The sequence below is a fragment of the Triturus cristatus genome, chromosome 9 (assembly GCF_964204655.1).
Source record: "Triturus cristatus chromosome 9, aTriCri1.1, whole genome shotgun sequence".
Lineage (NCBI taxonomy): Eukaryota > Metazoa > Chordata > Amphibia > Caudata > Salamandridae > Triturus > Triturus cristatus.
In genome coordinates this window covers 87,527,905-87,546,778 of record NC_140592.1, presented here as the reverse complement: position 1 = coordinate 87,546,778, position 18,874 = coordinate 87,527,905, and positions in this window count along the sequence as shown.

Here is an 18,874-nt window from a genome sequence, read left to right as displayed (position 1 = left end):
CTGCTAAAATGAGTTCACAAATATTTTCTAGGAGTACTATTTCTTGTCCTACTTCTTTGAATTCTTTGGAATTCACAAAAGCCGTATAGCTGCACTTAATGCAAGGACATATACCATGGGTGCACTTTTGAGACTTTCTGTAATAATTGGGACCCTAATTTGGTCTGGCATTTTTTGTGTTTATTAAAATTCTGTCTCCCTCTCCCTGTATTGTCTGGCTTCACTGTGAGTGACAGCATTCTGCTCTTTCACAAGGAGCATATCGGCACACAAAGTAGTTTTGTTCAGTGCCAGCAACTACTGTGGCAGAGAGTGCTTTTTGAGACCAAAAAATAATTTTTGCTTTTACCAATGTTTGTTATAATGGTGAGGGCCCGGTAGCTCCCACACCAATAAGTTTTTACAAAACCATGCCAAAACAAGTCACACATCGACGAAACTAGAAAGCTGACCACCAATTTCACACCTACTGGCTTTGCCAATGCTTGTTTATTTTTGTTTCCCATAATCATATTGAAACTGGTTACACTGATTTTCTATTATGGGTATTTCTGGGAAATACTAGCATGCATCAACATTTGTTTCTAAATGATGCTGCAAAGAAATGGTACCTGAAATTTTACAGTAGTTCAGCAAAATGTATTTTTTCCTGCTTTCATTTTTTTATGAACATTTTATTTTGAAAGCAAAGAATCATCAATCTTGCTTCTTTTCAAGCTTCTGTAAATATTTGCATCAAATTAGAGAGCATTCTGAGAGCATTATACATAGCCTGATATTGCTAAACTTTGAAAATGTGTGTACACATTTTTATACTGGAACCAGTCAGTTGTGCAGTCATATAAAATATACCTGGAGCGCTCACCCTATTAATAAAGACTTTCAATTAATGAACCACCAATACAAGTTTGAACAGCATTACCATTTGGGCAAAAATATTACCTTAACTGTAGACGGTGCCCTTCTCTGATCCATAATGTGATGCTGCAAACTGGCAGCCAAAGGGTTTGTGCTGCAGGGGGTTGGACCACTTGTCCCAAGGACAAAATACACATGAAAACTTGTTGCTCTTGACCCCAAACAATATAACCTGGCCGTCGGGCTATAGAAATTCCACATCCCTGAGAAAGTACCTCACGCAAGCATCACCAAAGGAGCTGGTGGTTGGTACTCACCAGTTTCCTCACGTTGTCCTCATTGGTAATTTTCATGACCGAAACGAAAAAAAAAGGTTATTGTGTCCAAGTTTTATAGTTAATGTGAGAGAAGGTGAAAAAAGAAACAGATTGTAGTGTCGATGCTTGTGTCATCCATCAACCAATTGGACCCCGTAACGTGAAAGAAGAAAATTGCTTCTCCGAGCTAAAATGAGTTGTGACTCACTTGCAGGTGTGCATACTTTATTAATCGCAGTGATCATACTCAGATTAAGAGAACGGCATGTTTTAGACCATTTCAGTTACAACGGCTGATATGTTTCATTGCCTAATAATTTTCGGAAATTTCATCAGGTCTCGGGGACCGATCGCCACCTCATCGATGCTTTAAGCGCAATCTGGGCACACACAATTTTTATCCACGCTTCCCCATCAGGAAAATAGCACTCACCACTGTCAGCCGCCATGCCGGTCGTCTGGGCGGCATACTCCTACATTGCATAACACTGGTCCAACATACCTCAACAATTGCATCTGCTTTCACAAACTTTCCAGACATGTCCACTCATTCGGACTCCTACTTGCACAAACCCCATGCATACAGAAAACCAGATCCTTCCGTCAAGCTTTCTCCTACATTGGTCCTAAAGAATGGAATGACCTGCTTCTGCATATAAGAGCCTCCTCCCCACTTCTTGAATTCCGCAAGAAACTGAAGAGCTTGTTTTCAAGTAGTCCTATTAGGTCCCTAGGTGTGTCTTGAATCACACCTGCTAAGCACCTGGATACCTTCCTGGGTGATAGTGCGTGCTACAAATCTGCATAACATAACATACCATCACATAAAATAACTTTAAGATCTGTATAATCACTAGAAATAAGCACTGGCAAAGCTAGTAGGTCTGGCACCTTGTTATGGTAAGTGTTTGGTACTAGCTGGCAAATATATGTGTGTTGCCTCATTTGTCCTAGAAAGAAAATCCCATAAGGATGTAAAATCTAGGAGGGCTTAATCAATATGTTTGCAGGAACTAGGGCTGTTTGCTGATCAGACTGCATTAACATAGTTAAACTGTACTGTCAAAGAAGAGTGCCATGAGAAGGCGCCAGAAGATGAAATGTATGATGTCAGTTGTGAACTTAAAGATATATGCAGCAAAATATAGCTTGGTAGATGGTTTTGACAAAAGCCCATGTTTTGATGCATCTTTAGGAACCTACATGTGAAGACATGTATACTTTCTGAACAAAAAGTTGTAGCTCCAGCAACATGTCATAACGGTAAAGTGAAACAAAAAATTGTTCTATGGTGTTTAGTAAATAGCACTGTGTCTTTAAGACAGGCAAAGGCATCCAAGCTGCAGGCACTTCCTAAATAAATAAACATAAATTATAAATTAAAATATAATGAACAAGACCAGCTATCAGAGATCCCCATTGGGTTTGTGGTGATCTAGAAATTTGGAAGATAACAGTCTGACATGGTGGTGAGCAAAATATGCTCCCCCACCCTGACAGTCGGAACACCAAGTCACAAACTACTCGCCCCACTACTCCTCTATCCTTGCGAACCAGTTTCTGTGACCGTAAAGCACATACAATTATACTTTCACCTTAAATTTCTCAGTAACATAGAGAACTTGAGCTTCACTTCCATTGTATAGTTGATATCTCTCAGAACTCCTTGGTGTAAAGTATACCCTATATTACCACTTCCCATCTATAATTCTATATAAAATCTGTGTTTTTCAAAGTCTGGTTCAAATTTGCTGTAAAACGAGTCGTGCTCCCAGTCCCTATCACTTAATCCATCTCTGTCATAAATCCAGACCATGCCACGCACCAGCTTGATATTGCCAGTTCTGTGTAGCATTTAATTTTGCACACTGTACATTCCAAGTAGATTTCCAGTCATAAGGTCAGTCTGAGAACTGCAGGACTAAAGAGTGGAAGGAAGTGGACTGTAGATGTGAAAGAGATGCTAAACCAACAGGCTATGTGACATAGAACATTCAGATTGTTTGAACTGCCGCTAATATAAATGGCTTTTTGGGAATTTTTAGTGAAATTATGCTGAAAAATGTCCATGTTGTCCTACAGTTTTTCAAAGTTTCCTTGGGGAGGGTAATCTCCATACTCCTCTGACGAGGGTCGGGCACGGCTGGTTTACTATGAGCTACAGAACCACATCATAAGTGCCCCTTCAGAGCCTATGTATTTTTAGCAAGTTTAGGAGGTACAGATAATGATCACTATTTCTATGAGTGAAGACCCCCAGACCTCTGGAGTGTGCAATTTATATTGGGTATTCACTCTAGATTACTTTGCCAGCCACTACTGTTCACTACTGCCCTATATGTCACCTCCATTTTGAAATTTGAACAAGCATTACTGGCCATGGTACCCCGCAAGGAGCACTTGACACCATCAGGCACACAAAGCTGGCTCCACCACTGTGAGTAGCAATTATTATAAGTTTATGTATTAACATTTGTTGTTGTTTAACTGTAGTAATAAAAATGCCTAGAGTTTGTATTCATAATAATGTTCTGGGTGACAATGTATATGAATGCTCTATTCTTTTCTCAAAGTCTTTACAGCAGGGGTCTCCAACCTTTTCTGTAAGGAGAGCTACTTAAGCACAAGGAAAGTCCCCCCAAGCTACTAGCAAATGTTATAACTGTAAAATGTTGACAACACTTGTTAACATTACACTATGACCACCATAATCAGGATTATCAGTAGTGACCACCCAAGTATTCTAGGTGAAGTTACCAGTGGAAATGCCAGGTAAGCATTTATCAATTTTAAATGCCTAAACCTGGCTAATAATGTAACATTTAAATCTTCACATGCCCCCAAAAGACATAACCACAGCAATGAGTGTCACCAATTCATCTTGAATTGTCATTCAACTATCAACTTTAAATGTGTTTTGGAATTGCAACCTTTTGACTTTATCAGCATATCAGTTTCTGAAAATACAAATTTTCCTATCAAATATCATTTTCCGTTTTGGGCAAACAAACTTATTTTTCCAGAAGAAAACCTTTGTGATAAAGTCCCTCATAATCCTGCACTTTCAGTCGACCAGAGTCAGTAGCGCTGGATAATCAAGCGGCCACTAACCTCGGAAGATCACCAGCGGGAACGATGATGAGCAGAAATGCCCCCCTACTCCCCTGGGCGCAACCCCACACAGAGTGATAACCACACTACTATGCACAAATGCACCCCGGGGAAAAGGGAAGTGGATAAAATAAAAAACACTGCAGGTCAAATGGTTCCTCCTAGTCTTGCTTCTGTTTCAGGGTTCAGCACAGAAGCATGCGGAGTTCCATAGGTGTGTAACTAAGTATAGGAAACAAAACAAGAAGTGTGGTAGTGAGTAAAGCCATATAAGAGACCAATCACAGCACACACACGTCAAGACTCGAACCACCTACTCACACAAAACAGCAGTGCACACAGAGCAAGGTAGAGGCTTGAGCCTAGCTTGTACCCAGCCGGCAGCATCTTCTCAGTTTTACCAGGGTCTTGAAAAATACCGTACTGGCCCCATAGGCTAGAAGCTCCTGCTTCACAGGAATCCCCAAACCGCTGTTACTTCACAGCGCCGGGGCTGTCAATGCGATGAAATGAGAACCAAATCCAAAAAGGTCAAAAGAACAGAAAACGGGGATCAGGAAGAGCGATCCTGTGCTGCTTTCCTTCCCCGTACACCTAAATACCTGAAATAATCCAAGCGCGGCAAGGCGCTGTGAAATTGCGGTCCTGAATCGAGGCCTCGCCCTCGCAGCCTGAAGAACTGGGTAACGCGTCCGGATGCCCCCGCAGCGCTAGGGTGTAAGAATGAGGCCAGATTCCACTCCCCCGATGCTCTACACGAACGGCGTTCAAGAAACCGGTGCTCCAGCGGGGAACACCATCCGCTTACGGGACTCCGCAGGCAAGAGCTGGAAAGTTTGTCAGTCCCATTCTGGAGAAAGGGAGGGGCTTTGTAGGAGCAAATCGGGCGGTAACGCCGGATTCGACTTTCGGTTTGATATCCGGAAGGCTTCTGGGTCATGTAGTTCTTCATGCTCCATTCGCCCCTAGTGGTCTGTTACACGCTGCACATCCACGCCTGTTCTTACTCTCACTGGGATAGGAAGGGGGAATTGACCTGTATGAACTGCGACCTCGCGCCTGGACAGTGATCGCGACAGCCACCTAGTGTTTTTTACTGAGTAGACCACAAATTCCACTCAGGATAGAATCTGGGATTTCTGAGCCCCCTGAATTTAAAACTGTACTCCTCAGTGAGTCCAAATCCCTCAATCAGGGTGCCGTTCATGGGTGCTTCTGCCCCAGTAGGGGTCAGGAGTCTATCCATGCACTTACCAGTGAACAGTTCCCAAAAGATTGTCCCCCCCAGTGAGTCTTCCTCATTTGTCTGGCTACACAAGCCCTCTCAAAGGCTGTGAACCACTTGGTGATGTCATCACCATCCTCAAATGTAGGGATAATCCCTTTGGGGTTATAAGACTCTTTCCTCTCTCTGTTGTTTAAATTGCTGCTACCATTGATGGGTCCTATGCCAATCTCTGCTCTCTCTTTCTCTAGGACTAGGAGCCTAATCTCTAGCTCTAGTCTTTTGGTCATCCTTGCTAAAAGGAGGTCCTCTTCAGTGAAGTTGTCCTCACTGTCTGGTATAGAGCCAGCCCTACCTCTGTAGGATCTAGACCCTGTACTCCTTGGCTTGGCTGGATAGGACTCAAAGGTCCCATACTCCCTAACTAGTTGAGGTGGTTGGTTTAGGACCTCATTATCCTCGCTACTTTCCCCATCTGCCTGGAGATTTTCTCCTTCAGTAGTGGGGTGGACCCTTGCATGCCCTGCAAGAAACTCCAGGAGTTGTGATCTGGTAGGGTTGGACCCAGTTCTTATTTTTTTAGCTTTACAGAGAAGACTTAACTCTCTAACCTCTAGGATGGAGTAAGGGGTGAGGTCGAGCTCCTCAGCCATCGTCTCTGGGTTGCTCATTGTTTTACTAAAGTGGGGTTCTTTTTAGAAGACCTACAAACAGGTTCTAAGTACTTCCCCCTTACTTTGGTGACTTTTATGTTTCTAACAAAAATCCAAGGCCCTATCCAGACTTTTAGAAATTTGAAAAATGGTCAATTAAAAAAACTGAGTTGTACTAAAGTAAATTTATGGATTCTTGTCATGTGATAAGGTGTTGACTAAATTAGTCCAACAAATGCAAAGTCTTAGACCCCCACAGCTGATCCATCGATGTAGGAAGCTGGCTCTGTATATACTATACCAAAGTAAGGTATATTGTGCACAGATTCCAGGGGATCCCCAGAGGTATAGCAGAGGCTGAATTAGATAATCACTAACAGCTCTCTTTTTGCGGTAGTGTGGTCAAGCAGTTAGGCTAATCAGGAGGGTGTGTTAAGCATTTATTGTATTCACTCAATCAAGGACTGATTACACCCACACTCAGAGACAAAATCCAGACCAATTAGGTAAGTATAAAAAATGTATACTTATGTTTTATTTCTAGAACCAAGCAGAACTTGGCACAGGTAGGTAAAATGTACTTTCAAATGCAAAGTTTTACAAGGAAATGCAGTTGGGAATTGAATTGCAATCGTTACAGGTTTGTATTTGCTTTTAAAACAGTTTAAAATACATAGATATTACTTTTGTTACTTTTGTGTTACTTTTCGATTACATCGACTACTCGGGGTGATATGCCTAGATGTCACATCGTGGATTCTACAATACAATGGTAAGTAGCACACTTTTTGGTGTAAAGCACAGTTACTTTTCTTCCAGTTCAACACTTAGAACATTATAGGAACAATAACTTGTAACATTGGTTACTATGGGGAAAAGAAGGTTATCGGTTTGCAGGTAAGTAAACAACCTGCAAGAATAGTTTTTGGTGGTTAGAACCAAGGTTTCCCAAGGTTCAGGTAAACACTCAAATTGCACCACCAGCGGCACTCGGGCGGCCTGCTGCAGAGTGCAGGGGCCCAATGTTAGCCAATGGGGCTAAGGGGGCATTCAGTCAGGAGCTACTTATGAACAGGCCACTTGGGTGTGGGAGCAAAGCTCCTGGCTTTAGGATCAGCTCTGCAGGGGCCAACAATCAGCATAGGAGCTGCACCACCAGCGGCACAGGGGCAGCCGGATTGCCAAGAAGAAGCCGGGAGCCCTGTGGTTTACAATGGAGATCCCTGGTTTGAAGAAAAGACTGCAGGCTCGGGCAGGGATGCTTCCTGGAGGTGACCACTGGCAGGAGAGGTAAATTGGGTTCTTGGGGGTTGCCAGGACACTGTTGGTTTGCCCACCCAAGGCCGTGGGGCGTCGGTTGCGGGGGTGTCTCTCGGCTCTTCTTACCAGCTCCGGCCGCGGTCAGGGGGACCCTTCAGGTTGAGGCTGCAGGTGTGCTTGAAGCTTGAGGTAGGTCAGGGATCACCAGATCCCAGGTCAGGATTGATGGGGAGGCCTCCTTGTGGTGTTGGGCCACTCAAACTAGGGACATCGACATCGGGTGCAGAGTGGTGCAGAACCGTGGAACCGCTTGGATCCGGCTTCTGGGCTTGGAGTCTTTGTTGAGCAAATCCGGTGCTCACGGGAGACAGTCTTACAGATGAGTGCAGGTCCTCCAGGTTCTGGGGGATTCGCTGTAGGCAGGTCTGAGTCGGGACTGGCCGGTAGGCCGGGGCCAAAGCAGTTTGTGTCCTCTTTTTCCTGGGTCAGCACAGCTGTTCGGCCCTTCTTCTTTCATCCTCGAATCTGAGGAGGCAAGTTTCTGGGTCGCCCCTAAATACTAAATTTAGGGGCGTTACAGGGGCGGTAAGTGAGGACCAATGGGTCCCTTCCTTGGGGCGAGTAAATCCCCTATTATACCGCCCTCCAGTGGGAGGGGGCATGAGCCTCTCCCTAATTGGACGAGTCCTCTCATCTTCAAGATGGAGGGGACTGAGATGTGTGCTTCACCTCGCCTTCCACACCTAAGTTGGTTTTCCCACTGATTCTCACACTGGACCGGTCCGGTGGGAGCCAGTTGCTGGGGGCGGCAAAAGACAGGGACAGCTTGCAAAGGCGGCAGGTCTTTAAAGCTTCCCCTTATGAACCCAGCCCATCCTGGGGGAGAAGTCGTGTCACCTCTGCCCAGAATGGGTTTTGTTTCTGGACACAGGGGTACAGAAACCTGTCTGGTGGTGGCAAATGGCAGGTAGCCATTGAGGAACCACACCAGGGGCATCTCTAAGATGGCCTCTGAGTGCATTTTACATTAAAACCCACACTGGCATCAGTGTGGGATTAATGTGCTGAGAAGTTTGCTATCAAACTTCGGTTTCAGTAAACCCATTATAGATCTGTGGAGTTCATAATGACCAACTCCCAGACCATATAAACTTTATGGCTTTACTGCACTTAAAATGTCTAAGAATGGACTTAGACACTGTAGGGGTACAGTGCTCCTGCAACTGTACCCTCACCTGTTGTATAGTGCACCCTGCTAGAGTTGTGACTTACCTAGGCCACAGGCAGTGGATTGCAGGCTTGGCACACAGGGATGTGTGCCTTGTCGACTCTTCACTTTTCTCTGCACCAAAACACGCTCACTGCAATGGCAGTGTGTGGGTGTTAAGGTGCAGGGTCTCTAAGGATTGAATACAGAAAGGAGAACCTGGCTCCGTTTGAAATTATGCTCTTATTATTTTTGAGCAACAAACAGACCACTATCTTTTCTGTTTGAATGGAATCTTTATTAAACCATTCCTTTCTTTGCAATTGTTTATATTTACCAAAAAGGTTTTAGTTGCATGAGAAGTGAAGAGACACTAATTTTTCAAATTAACATACAATACATGAAAAATACTTATGACAATTCACAATAGACAGTGCATGAAATACTTATATACAAACACATTTATATACAACAACGTTGGACTTTTGCATCATAACATCAGAAACTAGAATACTCTTATCGCTATCTTGTTTTTGGGGCCAAACATGGGAAAATGTTTAGATTGTGTGCGTGGGGCATACAATTCAATACAAATTCCTCACATCACAACAAGTTTATTCAAATTCCTCTGTTTTGAAAAAAAGGGCCGACGCGTTACCTCTGGTACCGGGACTCTCATCAGGGCTTCATGTTAATGGTCAGCGATTTCTAAAAAACATAAATGAATGATGCAAACTCCGCATTAGTGAAAATGAAAGCTAAACACTACTCCTTAAATATGCTTAATTCAATTTTTCTGTACCTGATTGCCTGATTCTCGAACAGAGCTGCTGCTCTGAATCCTATTTGAGTGGTAACCAGAATCTCTCAACGGAAATTACTGCAGTGCACGTCGTAGTTTATGCCGGGGGGAATTTCTACAAAACATTAAAATGATTGTGTCTATTTTAGTATATTGAAATATATGGACTTTGGGCAACTCGACTGGACAAGGTCAAAAAGTACCTTTCAAATGTTCCCAGTTTGCTCAGAGGCAGGCGTCTATTTCTGTAATCATTGCATCCCTACAAACAAATGGGGGACATATTACTGAAGCCATCAACTTGTCAACGATCTTATAAACATGCTAGATTCCAGCATGAAGTGCACTTACTGTTTTTAAGTTTGAGCACATCCATATTCTATATCCAATATGAACCGCAACTTCACTGTCAGCTATGCATTCCCCGTGTGAACACTTCCTGTATTTTTACCCTATGAATCATGGGAAAATGTTTTGGACCAATCACATTGACGTTCAAGTCCCATTGTGGCTAAGGCCGGGCTAGTGCATTCTGGGACATGCAGTTCTGAGCTATACTCTTGAAAGTTTTGTCATCCCATTCAACCCAGTTACTGCGCTATTAAACTTTAGAATTAGGTAAGCTTCTTTTTGTAGCAACGCGCTGTCGATGTCTATCAGACGTTTGGTTGTATTCAGACCTGACAAGACTGTCCACTTGAAGTCTCTTTCACTGTGCAAGTTATCCATGAAGTGTTGCACCATTGGTGCAGTAACCACCTTCTTGTCGATCCTGGAACGATGTTGCGTGATGCGCTGGTTTATTTGCTGATTAGTCATGCCGATATATAATTTCTCACAAAGGCAAAGTATCGCATAAATAATGTTCTTAGATTTGCAATTCGTGAATTCAAAATGACGCCATTTAATGTCTTTATGTGAGAACTCAATCCCCTCTATTGTGGAGTCACATGCAGCACAAGTTACGCATTTATGATGCCCCTCAACTGGTTTTAATTGCCATTGTGTCCTTAGATTTTGTTTGCTTTGCGATGGAAAAATGTCAGCTCTCACAATCTGCTGGCCAATGCTCCTGTTTTTCTTCATGGCAAAGAGTGGTTTCGGGAATGGGCACTCCAGGTTTTCCAACAGGTGCCAATTTTTTAACACAATTTGTCTGAATTTGTTGGTATCTGGACTGAAAGTTGTAACACAAACCAATCTTTCCAATGGTGGTTTGATTTTCTTTTGTAGCAAATATTCTCTAGGCCTGTACCATGCTCTTTTTATTGCATGCTTGAGTAGTTTCTTAGGATATCCTCACAAGGTCATCTGCTCCTTGAAAATTTCTGCATGCTGTTCATAATCAGATTTTCTTGAGCAGTTTCGCCGTATCCGCAACAATTGATATTTGAATTGAATTGAAATTCAGAAAGCCCCTGAAATCCACTCTCTTCTTGGCATAACATACCACCGCACTTTCTTTTGCAACTCCGCAAGCGTCGAGATACCCCTCCGGGGGTGATTCATGCGCTATACAAGCCAATTAACATAACATAACATTTACCATACGGCAAGTTTTCCTTCACGCTCCTTGGGTGAGCACTTCTGTGATGTAGAATAATATTCTTATCAGTAGACTTTCTGTGTAAAGTGGTTGTCAATCTTTTCTCATTGGGGGACACCCCGACGTCAAGGAACGTCAGCCTCATCCTGCTGGTGTTCAAGCTGAATTTTATGTCTTCATGGCACGTATTGAGCCAACCGTAAAAGCTTTCTACCTCTTCCTTGGACCCACTCCATAGACACCAAATATCATCTATGTAGCGCAGCCATTGCGCGATTTTTTCTCTGTATGGGTTGTTGTTGAAGATGAATCTATCTTCATATTTTGCCATAAAGAGGACCGCCATCTCTGGAGCGAAGGGACAACCCATAGCAGTACCCTTCACCTGGATGAAGAATGAATCTTCAAACTTAAAATAGTTCTTCCTTAAAGCCACCTCCGCAAGTTGTAGAATAAATGCTGTTGGTACCTGATGGGGACGTGGCCCTTCATCCAAAAATGCCTCTATTACTTGGAGCGCCTCATCTTGGGGAATCTGTGTATACAAGGAGGTTACATCAAAGGAAACCATCCACTGTGAAGAATCATCAAACCCTTGGCCTTCAACCTTGTTGATGAAATCAGCGGTGTCTCGCAAATAGGATGGCACATCCACCAAAAACGGCTTGAGGAAAAACTCAACATATTTCGAAATTGGTTCTAAAAGGGAATCACTTCCTGAGACAATAGATCTCCCGGGTGGGTCATCAAGTCGCTTGTGTATTTTAGGTAAAAAGTAAATTACCGGGATCCTGGGAAATTTTCTAGATAGATAATCAAATTCTTTGGGACCCAAAAACCCACTGTCCAGTCCTGCCTTCAATATTCCTGAAATGAATTCCTGTGTGGACCTAGTTGGATCTTCTTTGACCTTCCGGTACCATTCCTGATTGTATACCTGGTTCCTTCCTTCTGATATATACATCTCCCTGGGCCAAATAACTAAGGCCCCGTCTTTATCGGCTTGTTTTATCACTACAGATGTGTCCTATTTCAGATTGTTGACGGCTATCTGTTGTTTTCGGGTGATGTTGCGTTTCATGTAGGATTTCTTCGTCTCCAACTGGCTAATCCCAGACAGGACTACCTGCTCATAAGCCATAATTTCTTTGGTAACAGTATGAATTGGAGGAATACACTTTGATTTATTCGAAAGACCAGATACCTCTTTAGTGTTGTAATATTCCCTCCCTGAAAAAAATGCCTTTAGAAGAATTTTGCGGCAAAACTCTAACGCTTCCAATTTGAGTTTTGTGAAGTCAGTAGATCTATCGGGGACAAATGTTAGGCCCAGTTCCAGCACTGAAGCCTCCTCTTGGGTTAAAAGCCTCTGAGATAAATTGATAATGGTAGAGGGCTTCATGACTTGTAGAACTGCTGTCTTGTTGTCATCTCCCAGGGTTGGGGTTTGAATCTGCCTCTTTGCTTCGGTTCGCCTTTAAGGATGGCACAGTAGGTTCTGCAGCCCTTATAGGTCTTCTCCTCTCACAGTGCCCTTGGTACCTTTTACAAGGGGCTTACCTGTGGACAGATATCGGCCAATTGTGTGTACAAAGGTTCAGCTTTGGGAAAGAACCCAGGCCCCGGGAACCTGATTGGCAGGGACCCAGGGCACATCAAGCCAAAGTGCATCAAATGTCAGGTAAAAAGTGGGGGGTAACCATGCAAAAAGGGGCACTTTCTTACAGTTAGCACACGTGTTTTTTTGCGCTAACTGTATCGTATTTCCTATATTCTAATAGTGTGTGATTAAATGCAAATATAGTATGAAAATGTTTGTATTGTCACAACTCCGTTTCGCTTGAAATATCAGAAACATGGCAAATGCGCAGAAGTGTCCTAAGCACACCTTTGATATTGGTTTTGGATGCATCTTAAGTATCGGAGGGAGGGTGCAAATGGTAGTTTTTTGGTCAGAAATGTTAAGATTATTCCAGCAAAAAATCAATCTTTCTTTGCTCCAGTTTATTCCCCCTTGTAAACAATTGTTTGTGATTTTCATTTGTTTTTCACCAATAGAACACTCCTAGCATGGATGTAAAAACTGAAATTATTGACTACTATGTAAGTAGTTTTTTTCTGTATTTTTTCACTGTTTTTGGTTATAAGAAAAACATAGTTCAGTGTAGGTTAGTTAGTTTGTGATTAATTTTATAATATTGGAATAAAATACAATACTTGTTTATCATTTTAGATATTTCTGTTCAAACCACTGTTCAGTGTTGGTGGTCCTTTTCTGACTGTTCATATAATTACTTAATACTCTTAGCATTTGAACTCTGCATGATTATTAATCTTTCTACACCTAACCATCACAATTTCAACCCAGTATTTATTTTAAAATGTTGTAAAAAGTATCTGATTTTGATTGACTTTGCTTGACATTTTTTTCGTCCTAAAAGATTTGTATTTCTCATTAATGCCACCGCCCATACTCAATTGTTTTACATTGGCACTTACATTATTCCATTTTTCGGTCAAGTTTGTCACCGAATCTCTCATGGATTACCTCAGAAAACTGATCAAAATTAATTTATTTTCCACGCTCTGCAGGAAAGAAGCACTAGTTTCCTAGTGTGGTTCTCCTCTATCTAGACTACCTTGGCTTTTCTTATGAATAGATTCTGTGCACATAAAGGCCCTAATTACGATGTTGGCAGGACGCAACCATTGCGGTTCCGACCACACAATTTGGATGCGACTGCACTATGGGAACATCCATTTTCCCATGGCAGCTTGTGCGGCGGGCAGTAAAGGCCCACAGCACAAGCTGCCATTGCAAAATGGATGTTATTGAACATCCCTGCACCGTGTGGCAGGCACCACACGGTGCAGGGATGTGTAGCCTGGCCCCATAGCGGAGGGCCAGGCGGGAAGGGGGCCCTGCTATGGGTCCCCAGTGTCACTTTCTGACAGCCTTTCCATGTCGGAAAGGCCGGCACGGAAAGGCTGTTGGAAAGTGCCATCATAATCCCCGACGGCGGGGCCGAGGCTGGCTCCACCGTCATTATGGGATTATGGTGGCTTCCGACGCTCCGACAGGGTCCTGAGTCCGTTGGAAGCGCAGCGGAATCTCCCCGCAGGTTTCACTCCGACCGCCGTCATCCTAATATGGCGCTCGGAATGAAACCAACCATGTCGGGCGGGAAGCCTCCGAGAGCTGGTCGGAGGCTTCAGTTTGACATCGTAATCGGGCCCAAAGTGTAATAGTATATTATACGTTATGTGCATAAAATCTATTCATAGCCCCTATGATTTAGGAATATTTGCTCCTCCTTTTTCTATTCATTCATCCTTCTCATTTCTCTGGTTTGGTGAGCCTTTATTTTTTGTTTTAATTAATCCTGCCCTTTCACACCAGTCTATCTCTTACACTTACAGAGATATCTACCTATGTTCGTATTTCTTCTGTTCTTGGATGCATCTTTTCATAGTGATACACCTGTTTTTACTCACAATTCATGTGCTAACTTCTTAGGATGTAAGCTCTAGTGTTTTTCACTCACTTTCAGAAAATACACCAGTGACAATTGCACCTAACACATTCAAGTGCCATTATAATGACTAATGGTTTCTTTTTGGTATATATTTCTTGAACTGTACACCCTCACCACCATTTAGAGATTCTTGAAAAATGTATGATGACCGAATTTGAAAATAGCATTACCTGATGTGGTACTTTTTTTTTAGATACATTTCTTTATTTTGGTTTATTGCAGGGTTACAGATTCAACAAACACCAATGCACCAAAAAACTTCCACAAAGGATAAGAAAGCTACAATGCATCTTAATGCATAGACACCCTATTCATATTATTCATAGCGCCATCAATGCCGTTTTCAGAATGTAAAGTGCAAAATGCAAAGTGTAAGCAGAGAAAAGTGTGAATATAATTCACAATGACGTTCAGGGCAGTTCCCAACATTTTGATTGTATCAGGAAGAAAAGTAGTCTAAAGTTATAAATACATATAATTCCACCTATTCAGACTCAAAAATTCCAGCTATAGAATTTAAAAGTGTCAAGTGTAAAATTTCATTTTCTAAAACGTCAGGTATACAATTTCAAAGTGCCAAGTGCAGAATAGCAGACACATATTCATCTCATCTAATGATACTGAATAAATATAAACAAAGCCAAAGTGCAATCTTTTAACCCCTTCCCCGCTCATGACGGAACCACTCCGTCATGAGCCACGGTTGCGCTGTGCTCATGACGGAGTGGTTCCGTCATGCTACGGCCGTTGGCGGCCGCTCCACCCACGCGACGCTAATTCCCCGCCTGTGCGGGCGATTAGCGCAGTGGGCGGAGACGTGACGGAACCACTCTGTCATGAGCACAGCTCAACCGTGGTTCGTGACGGAGCGGTTCCGTCACGAGCACAGCGCCACCGCGCTGCCCCCAAACCCCCCCCAGCGCCACGGCGGAATTCCTGCCGCGGCGAAGGGGTTAATAACACATTGCAGGGAACAGCCAAGCCGACCTTATTCCCGTCTTTCTTTAAGTCTGGATAAATGGATCAGAGTATTTCAAATTTTATCAAAGCTTCTGCCTTTCCCTACTCGCTTCGCATAGAGCAGCTCCTTAAGGTGCTCTTTGTACATTTTCTCTAGCCACATTGTAGCCTAGGTGGTTCAGCAGATTCCCAATGTGATAGTAGACCTTACCAGTAACATTGCCATAAACCACCAATTGCGAGCTGAAGCTGGACTAATGCCTAGATGCTTCGAGCAGCCAAGCAATACAGTAGTCACATCCACTGAGTAAGTTTTCTCAAGGGAAACCCACAACCATTTCAGCACATCTTTCCAAAAAGTTTTCACACTTGGCGGTGAGGCGGGGACGGGGGCGAGATGAAAGACAACGGAATAGGTAAAATTAAATAAATAAATAAAACCTATTCCCCCTGCACCGCCTTCTCCATCGCCCTGCCGCACTTAACCTGCACCGGCCGCGACTGTTCATACTATTTTACATTCCCAGATAATGGGGATCCGGCTACCTGATTCAGATCATCTCAGGCATTGGTGAGATATATTGATACTCCATTTATGTAACAGTGTTGGCGTATAATATACCATCCACTGGACATACGGATACATTTTACGATAATTGGGGCCCCGTAAACTTTAGAGCTTAGGGCAGAAGCTTCGAGCCATTGTTCTTGAGTTAGATTCTCCTTGTTCTCTTGTGGCCATTTGGTTTGCATAATTTGAAACTAGGCATGAAAGTTAATCCCTGTTTTAGCCATTTGCCGTGTTTCGTGTAGCCCTGCATTTAATGAAAAGAGGCATAACTGCCTCTTGGGGTGTTTCAATTTACAAGGGTTGGTATTTCCTTAAAATTGACACAATCTGATAATATACCAGCTTATTCAGCCCCCACAATGTCAGAACAAGGAGCTGAACTGATTCCCAAAGAATCAGTTCTCTATTAAACATCCAATCCCCAACTTTCCCAAGGTTAAACTTCACTTCTCCAGTGTAGAAGCTACCCCAAGCAATTCATCGAGCACAAACTATTAACAGGAGTCTGAGCATGGATATTAGGAATTTGTACCCAGTGAAAAAGTTGCTTTTGCTTAGTTCTAAAGGCCAAAAGCATGCGATACCTAACCTTTTTTTGGATTCTTTTTCAGGGGATGATTGAGGTCTAAACTAAATAAAATTCTTTCACATGTGGCACGAAGGAAGGAATTATCAAACGTTTTTCTCTTGGCCAAATCAACATACCTGGTTCAATTCAGCAAATGGGCTGCTAAGTAATACATTCTCAAATCTCAAAGCCAGGTCTGGTGGCTTAGTGGACTAATGTGTCTACTGTAGGGGCATGTGTTCGACCTCATGGTCAAATATTCAAATTCTGGCGGGTCCACTCAGCCTTTCATCATTCTGAGGTCGATAAAATGAGTACCAATGAGTTGGGTAACAATAAACATCTGTTTTTCATCGCCTAGATACCCTTTTTTTGTGGAGTTTTATATAGAGCGAACTAGACTTGAAGGTATCAGAGCGCGTTACATGAGCACCAGTTACGTTACAAACGGACACGTTCATTATTGTTAGGCACTGGGAGATTAAGTGTTTTGCCAAGGATCACAAAATGTTGAGCGTCTCTGCCAAGACCCGAACCCGGTTCCCCAGCTCCGAGGTCCACTTCATCATACTAATTCTCAGACTACTCTTTAACCATATCAAAGCACTGATCTGCCCATTCAGTTGTTAAAAAAATGATCATGGAGCCCACAAGGAAGTGATGTAAAAAAAAACAAAAAAACAAGGGCAAGATATGCATTTAAACTAGTGCCACCCTGCCAATTGTTGAAGTTTGCAGAGTAAGGCAGGGTCATTTCAATCATATAGATATTCATACTTTTCAGAAACATTTATGCCCAAATGCCTAACTTTTTTTTGCTGGTATATATTTTGCAAATCCGAGGGTAGGGTAGAAACATTAGTGTTAAATATATGGTTCTCTATTGTGGAGATTTTGACTCGATACCCCGTAAACATTGAAAACTGGGAAAAAACACCAAACAATTCTTAGAGCAACCCCATCTCCAGTGCCAAAAATAAGACTAGATTGTCCATGTATAATTTAGGTTTTGATATCATCGGGCTGCCACTCTCACTACTATGTTCTGGCGTATGCAGCAAACCAGGGACTCAATAAAAAGGGCAACAAGAGTTGGAGATAGAGGACATTCCTGCCTGGTGCCACTAGAGATTTGGAAGCAATCTAGAACCTTCCTGTTAATTGATATGACGGCAGACGAACCCTGATACAAGGCCGCAATTGACCTTGTGAGCAATGATGGACATCCCATGGCCTTCATTACCTAAACAAATAATCCCTGCTCACAAGTTCAAAAGCTTTTGCAGCAAGATGACGCCCAGGAATAAACCCAAACGGGTCTTTTCCAATTAAATAAGGCATAGCTTTGGCCAGCCTAGCTGCTAAAAATATTCATTAAGCTTTTATAGTCTATATTTAGCATTGTAATTGGGCGGAATTAATTTATATCCTCCGGATCTTTGTTGTGCTTAAGAAAATAAGTATAGTATTAATCAATGGGGATACCCAGTATCGTGCAGAACCTGGGGACAATCAGGTGAAGCGAACAGTGGTTCTGCCACAACTTTACTTAACAAAGAAAAGTAACTTCAAAGTTATCTATCCCTTTACTCGCTTGAAATATCACAAATGTTTCTAGAAAAAATGTCTAAACAAAAGATGCTAGTAAGACAGCATAAATTAATTGTGGCATACATTAATTTATTCTAGTCACATAAACTGGTTAATCATGGAAAGGCGAGTACTACACATAATAGTTGTGGTGGAGGATGTGAGACAGTGCAATAAAGTGTATAACGTACATACATCACAAGACTTATATTGAATATAGAAATCAAATGACAAAAAACATTCAAACATGGAGTGAAAGAACACATATATATTCTCACATAGACCAGAAATTTCTTTACACAATTTGTAAGGTCACAGTGGAATGTACTACTTCTAATTAAGCGTCGACGTTTCGACCTTGATAAATCTGTGCTGTAATAGAGGATCAAATGTGGGTCTTCTTCAGGACAGGAAAAAATAACTGGTGGTTAGCCTCTTCCAATAAGGTTCACTAGGAATCAAAAACAGTAGTCCTATCAAGGAGTTCAAGCGTCGCTCTTTGAAGTGAGGCAATCAGTCCAGGGGGGGCTCGGCGTGATTCTATGGATTACTTTTCACATAGTGCCTTCATGAACTTGTGTACCAACATTATTTGGGAATCCCACTGAATTGAGATATCCGTGGGCTTTGAATTCACGGGGTCTTGTTAGTATCTCTAAGAGTTAGTAGG